This window comes from Ceratina calcarata, unplaced genomic scaffold (assembly GCF_001652005.2).
Source record: "Ceratina calcarata isolate Rehan_Ccalc_2016 unplaced genomic scaffold, ASM165200v1 scaffold53, whole genome shotgun sequence".
In the NCBI taxonomy this organism is placed as follows: domain Eukaryota; kingdom Metazoa; phylum Arthropoda; class Insecta; order Hymenoptera; family Apidae; genus Ceratina; species Ceratina calcarata.
The window spans coordinates 1,281,846-1,290,583 of record NW_017176451.1 but is presented as its reverse complement, the minus strand read 5'-3'; the positions used below and the strand labels follow the sequence as shown (position 1 = coordinate 1,290,583).

Genomic DNA, 8,738 nt, shown 5'->3' with positions numbered 1-8,738 from the left:
GCCACGAGCTTCTCATCACCGACCCCGCAACTACTTTCCTACTTTACAGACTATTATCCGCGTCGCTATGCTCCTCCAAGTAAAAATTCTAATTACCAATATTATCATTTAATCATTCGGCAACATTGTCAATGCATTCAGACGTCACTTCACGAATTGTTAAATCCGACATTCATGTTGGAACAAAAGTTGCTTCATTTCATTTATTTTATTACAAAGAATATTTAACACTCAATTACATCGAAATATGCCAATATCTTATATGTATTAAAATCGAACTTTATTATGTACGGAACAGTCATTGAATAGGAAATTCTTCGAGGAGAAGGATTGCACATTTCCATATTTTCACAATTCGCCTTGAATTCCCTTTCTCCCGATTGAATAACTGCGAGAATGCGGAAGATTTCTGTGAACGATAATCGCGCGATTCCGCATACGGCAATCCGATTAAAAACGCAAAGGTCACGGCGATTTCACTTACTAGTTGGACGAAATCTAACCGCGATTGTTACTCGCAATCAGATTTTATCACAAAACTACTTACCATATTTCACCACTTGTTCACCCGGAACGTCACGTAATACATGATTGGTAGTCCTTTAAAACGTCCTCCTGCGCAAAAGTATCAATAATGAATGAATCAAACGTTATCAGTAGTGAAATGAGATTTCGCTAGTTAAATAATCCTGATTAGTGTTGCTTCATTTAAGGTTTGACAATATATTTTATCTTCATAGTTCATTCCGTGCTCGTCTCTCTTACTTCATATTTGATGCTACATATAATTCCGGGCGATGAGAAAGAAGCGTTATAATAATAATTTGCGTGATATCGAGAGGTAGATGTAACGTATCTCGTGCACAGATTCCAATATCCGTCGGGGGGCAATCTCGGAGCAGCGACGGATCGACGAGCATCGAATCGAATTAGTATTCGAATATATCCAGACAATCTCGGTAGTAGACTATGCATAGAAAGCATCGGCCAGGGCATACGTGCTGTACGTACATACATACGTATGCAGCTACGCTTTGTATTTGCGGTGTCCAGTTCAATATCGAGCAGTCACGCGAAATCAAACTACCGTAACTACGAAGCCACCACCTGCCCCGTCGCGCCGAGCCGTAATAACGACGATAACGCACGGCTGAAATGTTATTAATTTTAATGTCATCCCATTCCCCTTCCTTTTCAATTTCCCTCATCCTTTGTACTTTTATAAAGGCTTCGTCCTATATTGCATCGAAGGGCTGCATTCAAAGTGTGCAATTGCTCCCAGATTTACACTGGCATGCTTTCATAACGAAGCTCTGTCCTATATTCCTTAATATAAAATGTGCAATTGCTCCCAGATTTAGTCTGGCATGTACATAAGCTTGTCGTTATTAATTTCTCAATTACGGCATCACCGGTCGACCTGTAAACGCAGAATGTATACCGATCTTTAAATTCGGTTTAATGACGGGCAGCCGGCGCAATCGACGTAATTACGATTTTGCTCCGCGGATCCAGCGATCGAGACGATAGCTCGGTGGCTGTGGTTAAGGGTTGCATCGCAAGTATTAATTTTTCACGGAGCTAACGGTTGATCGTGCAGTCTCGACCCTTTTCCAAATACGTAGACCGCGCGCTCTTCAATTTCGAACTCGTTGTAGATTTAATCGTGTCGAGAAATTGGTTTGCCCTTCGAACAAAACGTTCGATGGTAATGATCGTTCGGGAATCGGAAGAAAATTCATTTATCATTTGTTTTCTTTTAATTCTATGCGCAACGGTACTCGCGGTATATTTGTTTTTCGCGCTGAGATTTTTCCCGGTTAATAGAAATAGTCGAGGCGTAAAGAAGATTCCTTGAACGGGAAAGAAGCGCGTATAGCGGCGAGAATGATTGTCAATGATAGGAGGCACGGTTCGCGATGCCGAGTGGTATGAGTAATTGGCCTGTTCGTAGCGATCATGAAGTATCAGTAGTGACGTTAATGATGGAAGTACATTATCCATCCCGGCGGACAGAGAGCGGCGCGGCGCGCGGCGAAGCGGGAGCGTAGCAATTTCAGTCCGAATTGATAGTCAAGAGGAGAGCATGATTTTTATTGCTGCGATAACTGCGAAACGATCGTAATCAGTCGTTCAATGGATATCCGGTGATACACGTAGACGCAGGGATCCGATCGAGGGATCGAAACGAAATGACGGGGCAATCAGGCCGCGAGCCAACGAGGGTGAAACAGCCATCGGAAACACGCGGGTTCCCTTCATTTTATTGCGGCGAGCTAGCCGAAATCGATCGTCCAAATCTAATCCGTTACGATCAAGAGTTAAAATTTATCCAATATGATACTAATTAAACCATTATGCGATTTGTTAAATTTTTAGACACGATCAATGTTATGAATCATTTGACACAGTTCGTGTCAGTGACTCTTTTAGAAATAAGTTGTTATAAGAATCTCGAAGTATAAAAAAAGAATTCTGTTAGCAGACAGTTCTACGAATTTGCAAGCTAATCTTAAATGAGATTTTAGCGTTTCCCTGGGAGTGACAAATTCCAGGACGGTTTGAGGAAGTGACAGGAATAGAAAAATGGTTGAGGACGTTTTTTAGTGGTCGGCAACAAATTTCGAACGATTAAACGGTCGTAAACCGAGCGCGGTCGAGTCGGACACGGATACCCTCTTAAAGGAGTCAGTCTGGCCAGCGTGGATCTAAATAGAGCCATGATTAGGCGAGATTAGGACCGAGGGTACCCTGCTACGAGCGAGTACCCGTTCCCTGTTAAGATAACGCGAATGCCTTATACTAATCGTGTCCCTTCCTCCCGAAGATAGAACGTTTTAGGCCTGGCCCGGAGCCCGAACCAGTCCCAATAAGAAAACGGAAAGGACCAGGCCCATTTCGAAGTGCGAAACGATCGATTTACACGCCGCGTTTTTAAACGCCCCTTTACGCCAATTATCCGTGTAGATAAAGGATTTCTTCTCTCCGGCACGACAATGATAAAAACAGAATCCGAAGTTTTACGACGCCTTTTGAAAAAGAATGTCGCGGAATCTTGTCTCGGGCTCGTAACTCCGTTTCATCTACCGATTTACGAACGCGTATCGCGTCTTATCTTCTTCTTACACATCGATTTACGAGGTCGAGGAATCCCTACAGCGGAAATTGTCATCACTTACGCGATTTTCCGATTCCGAAAAGCCGTGTAACAGCATTTCGTAATAAACTTGAATGAACAGAGAAATATACGTACGTCGCTTCTTTCAATCCTCCCTGACATTTATTTTATTTCATCTCGCTTTTCCCAAAAATTCAATCTCCGTAAAACCGAATTTATCGCAGCGTTTTCAAGGTAAGGAAATAATTTGTCCGAAAATCGGACGTACCTTTGGCCACGAGGCAGGCAAAGGACACTCGTAGGAGGCGGAGAAATGATATTACACCGTGGCCACGGCGATAACGCGGGAGGGACGAGATAAAGGGACAACAGGGACGAACAAAGCGCGATTACCATTTGTCATGCCCGGTAAACGACGCGACTCGGCCCGTTATAAAGTATAAACGCTGCGGCGCGGAGATTACGAAAGTCTGTCGCGGTGATAATGCGTTTCGCGCGACACGCACGCGAGAGGAACGGCCACGGTACTACACAAACTTATTATCAGATCCCTACGCTTCTTGCCCCTTACGAGAAATCGAGTTTCGAACCGGACGATTACCAACCGAACCGAGGAGATTAGTGTTATCGCCTGACAGTGACTGCGAAACCCGAATACATACACGATATGTCAATCTTAACTTATTTTTTTTTAGAAAAAAAAAGATATTCCGATTGATATCAATTTTTTGTTGAAGGAAACCTGTGTCGTGTTAAAAGAAAAATTGGCTTTCTGTTTGAAAGACTCGCACGGAGTGCTGGATGGAGACGTTTAATTTGTGAACAGGTCCTCCTATCGGTGTCGTTAACTCGCCTTATAAATTAGCTACAAGACCACGCGGTCAGATAAAGTAGTATGCGCGCGTGCTTTCCTTTCTTCGAACAGGTAAATGTACACGAAATTAAGATATCCGCAGGCCAGGCCGCTAGCCTAAATCGTTCCCATTTGTATAAGACCTCATCTAAGATTTATGTCGCACAGTCTCATACGAATTTGCCTTATACATATACACATTTCGTCAGAATAAAATAGAAGAGAAACGCTATTCTCGATAAGTTAGCATTTATTAATGGACTATTATACGTGAATTAGTCATTCAAATTCCGATATAATGTTCAGAGAAATTTTTTTACTGTCTCCTAATTGAAGAATCGAATTGTCCATTACGCCCACGTTATCTTAACGTCGAAATTAATCCAAGTTGAGCTTCAGACGCTACGACGAAATTGACTTAACGCAACGCCCACGCTGGGATTTGATTTATGGATCCAAGATACGCTGAATCGAACCCGAGTTACGCTGCCCTCGAGCTGCGATAGATCTAGATTGTGCAAAGTCGATGCTATGATACATCTGACTGAGCTATGCCGGCTCTAATATTACATTGAACGTGCAACCGATTCCGTATCGAGAGATCTTAACCCTTGCATTCAATATACATTCCACTTACTTGTTGTTTCTATTTCCAATATTTCCTGAATGCATTCCGCAATTTCTCTCATCGGTTCAAACGAAACTTGATACAAGGGAAGTCGAATTAACGTTTTCTTATGTAATTACTTTGTAAAGAATAAGTATTGGAAATATTTCACCATTCTCGCTAACTTCTTATTTCCATTTCTACAATCATTCGATAAATCCTTTCATCGATTCAAATGAGATTCGTTACGAGAGAGAAACGTTAAATTTGATCAATGCGCGTTCACCAATTTGCTGATTTACAAGATTTATATAGATGTGGCAGCACAATTGGCATTCAGAGTGGATTACGTAAGTAAACCTCCGGTAATCGAATCCAACTTAAGTCGCCGTGTCTTTCTCTCATTACCGTTATTACGTGTCACCGTGTATCGCTGACAACGTAATCACTGCGATTACCTTCGTTCACTTTACTGATTTTCATCCGTAGCCGATTCGCCATCGCCTCGAGGACGTCAGAGGAAATTCCATCTACCTTCGAACCAGATACATACTTTGCTAATAAGTAATAACGATACAATCGTTCCTTTCAACGAACACCTCGTTCTATTATTACAGCTTGGGCATGTAACAGCAGCGAAAAATGCACGATGAAGAAATACTTTATATCGAGCCTAACAGAAATCTATTGTACAAGCGAACTATTACAAATACCTCATGTATTACTCAATAAAATTATAGTATTTTATGAAAATCGGAAGGTGTGATGAGTAATTTTCTAAAACTTAGATCGAATCAATTTCTCCGACTGGAAACTTTTTTTTTCAAAGAACACAAGCGGTACCAGTTCGTTGGGACATAAAGTTTCGTCTTTATTACCGAGTGATGGTGAGGGCGGATACTGGATGGAGCCAGAAGACCGCAGAAGTGGGGGATGATTGATGCAGCCCGGTTATCGGGGACACGGACCCGAGGAAGACGCGACCGATCCACGGGTCTCATTACCGCGACACGAGATGCTCATATTATCGTCATTTTTATTAAACACCGCTCGTACGTTTTCGCTGGGTCCTCCCGGGGACGATAATGTCCTCGCACGGTGTTCGATGAAATATTAGCCGTAGCTCGACGACATTTACGTGAGGGAAAGGGTTGCGAAAGCTCATCGGTTCATTCAAGATTCGAGAGAAACGATTTAATGATTTTTCTCGGAATCGAAGAACTGCTTGAACGATGAAGTATTATTAATTTGATAAAAACAAAGTATCTATGATGTTATCAATTTTTGATAAAAGGTTTTCGAACAGTGTATTAATAATAGATATTGAGTAGGCAATAGAAACCTCAATAAATGAAAATACACATGCACTAGCATTTTGGATTCTTCTATTTCAATTATCAGTTACTTTTTTACGTACTCTGTATTATATTTGACCAGAAATTTCTAGACAGTGGTCAAATTGCAATGAATCTACTAACGAAGAGTACTGGCAGAAAACAGACTAGGCTGGCTAATTATCGAAGATAAGGAATCGAAGAATGACGAACGAGTTTCGAAACGAAAAAGCTGCTGGCCGTCCACGCTCGCTTGCTCCGTAATAATTGACTCGACAACGCGTATAAACCGCAGCATGGCGGCCGGACGGATAATTAACTAACAATTAGGCCTCGCGTCGGAGAAAAAAGATAAAAGCGTAAAACGAGTGGCATATGGCCCATTCGCGTTGTTCGAAAATCGACGATTCATGCGAGATACTTGACTTCTGTCTGTCCGTTCTCCCTCCATCATCATCCGGCCTTATTTCCTCTCTGTCTATCCCCCGTTGTCTGTCATCGCTGTCAGCCAGTCTCCCCCATATTTTGTTCATTATTCGTTGCTCGCGTGGCCGTTCGGCCGCGAAAACACGGCACCGCAACGCGTAACCGCAACTTCCTCGATCCTGCCTGCCTTTCCATCGGTCTAATGCCTCTCATTGCTGTTCCAACGATGCGTGATCGCCAACGACGGTAAAAGTTAAAAGGACTCCCGATGACTCTTGCAAACGGTAATGATCGTCGTAATCGATCTCGAACGGATTTCGCACAGGGGAACTGCCAGTCGTTGGAAACTCCAATTTCAATTCGTATTTTTAGGCGTATTAAGTAATTCATAGTTTAATTCTGAAAAGTATCGATGATACGCGAATTCCTCATTGAAAAGGATTAAAACAAGATTGGACGACTGCGTGTAAACGAATATTTGAATGAGCGAAATCGGTTTCGCACGATTAACACGGATTACGTATATGAGTCGTGTAACCGTGGCGGTTTGGAAATTTTGCAGATTCACTTTCGTACGAGTTTTCCGATAATTCAATATACATAATAGAAACGCGGCGTAGCGCGGCCGAGCGGGCGGCATGGTAATTGGTGCTAACGAACACGCTCTGTCATTCACGACAGCGAAAATGACTGCGGCCGAGTGGAGCGTTTCCGGCTCACCGGCCAACTTCCGCGGCAGAACAATGGGAGCGCTTAACGCACCGGCGAAAGTCGTTAGTCAGTGTTATATTCCGCGTCGGTATGCGAGCCGTGCAACGCCGCGGCCAAATGCGTTAATCTAATTTTCTGGGCATCGATTAACGCACCTCCCCTATCCAGCATGGCCGATAACATTGCCAGAATAAAACGTAAAAAAATTGGCTACACGCTCTTTCCAATTCATGAATGTTAATCATTTTTCATTACCTATAGCTATGATCAATATTATGTTCCCTGTTAGAAGAACGTGTGCAATTGCAGTAAATAAAACAAAGAGTAGACCAATGGAAATCATGTAAAAACTTTATTCAACTTCTTTCTACAAAATCACGATGCTCTGAATGGGATTAATCGACAGTTCCTAGAAATCCAACATAGGTCCTTAGACACCATCTGGTTTCCCAAATCCTACTAGAGAATAACTAAAGATCATTCATCGGTTCAGATTTTTGTGAAACGCCGCAGGGATGGCAGACTTTTTTTTATTAGGAAGTGTAGAACGGATCGTGAACAAATTGCCACTGTAAGGATAGGGAATAAAAAGACAATGTCATCTGAGGATTGGACGTGAATTAGTGAAAATCCTCGTAGGATCCAAGACCCAATTAGAGTTGGCTCCATTCACCTGAGTCTGCCCGCCGGGTACCGTCGAGGTCTCGCCCGAAATCGCTTTTTAATGGCTGATCGGTCCCGATTCCGTGTTCCGTTCTTTGGCCGTATACGCGTCACATCCGGCGCGATTTACGAGGGAATTAAAAGATCGACACGACCAATCCGACGACGTGTTCGTTAACGATTCTGTCCGATTTCGGTGTCGAACATGGATAAGGATGCATCGATCTTGCATGGCTCTGTCGTGTTCATTTAACGACCCAATGAAGACGTTACATACTTTGTTACTCCGTCGTTCGAGTTCCAAAGAATTTCATTTAATCGAGAAACTGGCACGTAAGAATGCGGAATATCGTTTAGTAAAAGACAATTTATATATCTAATTAAAACTGTTTCAATCTTCGTGACGATAAGACATAGAAATTAGTAGAAAAGAGGGCGAATCCATTAACAGGGGTATCGATTATTTGGGAAAGTCTCGGTGGCGAAAGGACACGTTTAAAAGACGATTTGCGGCGAGTCGAGTCTGTGATTTCAGTCGATAAATTAACGTGGTCGCTGTCAGTTGCGGCCGGCGATTACCGCGGATTCCTGTGCACGCTCCACTTTACCAATTTTCTCGATTACCGGCATGAAAAGCTCGCTTAAGTGGACGTCGAGCCAACCGGAAGGCGTTCCCGGGAACCTCCACCGAATTATCGGCCTCTATTTTCCTCCGAGATGTCTCGGAAATCCCTCTAATTTCGGTGACGAAACATCTAACAGCACCTTTCAGAAAGTTTCACCACACGATCGTTCCACCTGCAGGTGCGGCTCTGACAGCCGTTTGATAAATTTTCATTGCAATCACCCAAACTTGGCAATTAATTTCTAATGGTAAATCGTTGCAAAGAGATTAAGGCAAAGCTTAACGGAATGAAAATTCCATGAAATTGCTGGTGCGATCATGGTATAATCACTGATTATGTAAAAACTAATTCACACTGGTAACACGAAGTTTAAGGATGTATTGGCTATACAGTCAATCCC

At 42.7% G+C, this 8,738-nt stretch overlaps 1 long non-coding RNA gene across 1 annotated transcript in view; it reads right to left on the bottom strand.

Moving 5' to 3' along the window:
- Nucleotides 1–256: 256 nt before the first annotated feature.
- LOC113464782 (uncharacterized) overlaps nt 257–8,738 on the bottom strand; it is a 74,952-nt gene continuing 66,470 nt past the window's right edge. Inside the window, exons 4-5 of the long non-coding RNA XR_003389641.1 lie at nt 548–615; nt 257–409 (exon numbers count right to left, since the gene is read on the bottom strand). This is a non-coding gene — a long non-coding RNA (uncharacterized LOC113464782). The remainder of the gene's footprint in view (nt 410–547; nt 616–8,738) is intronic.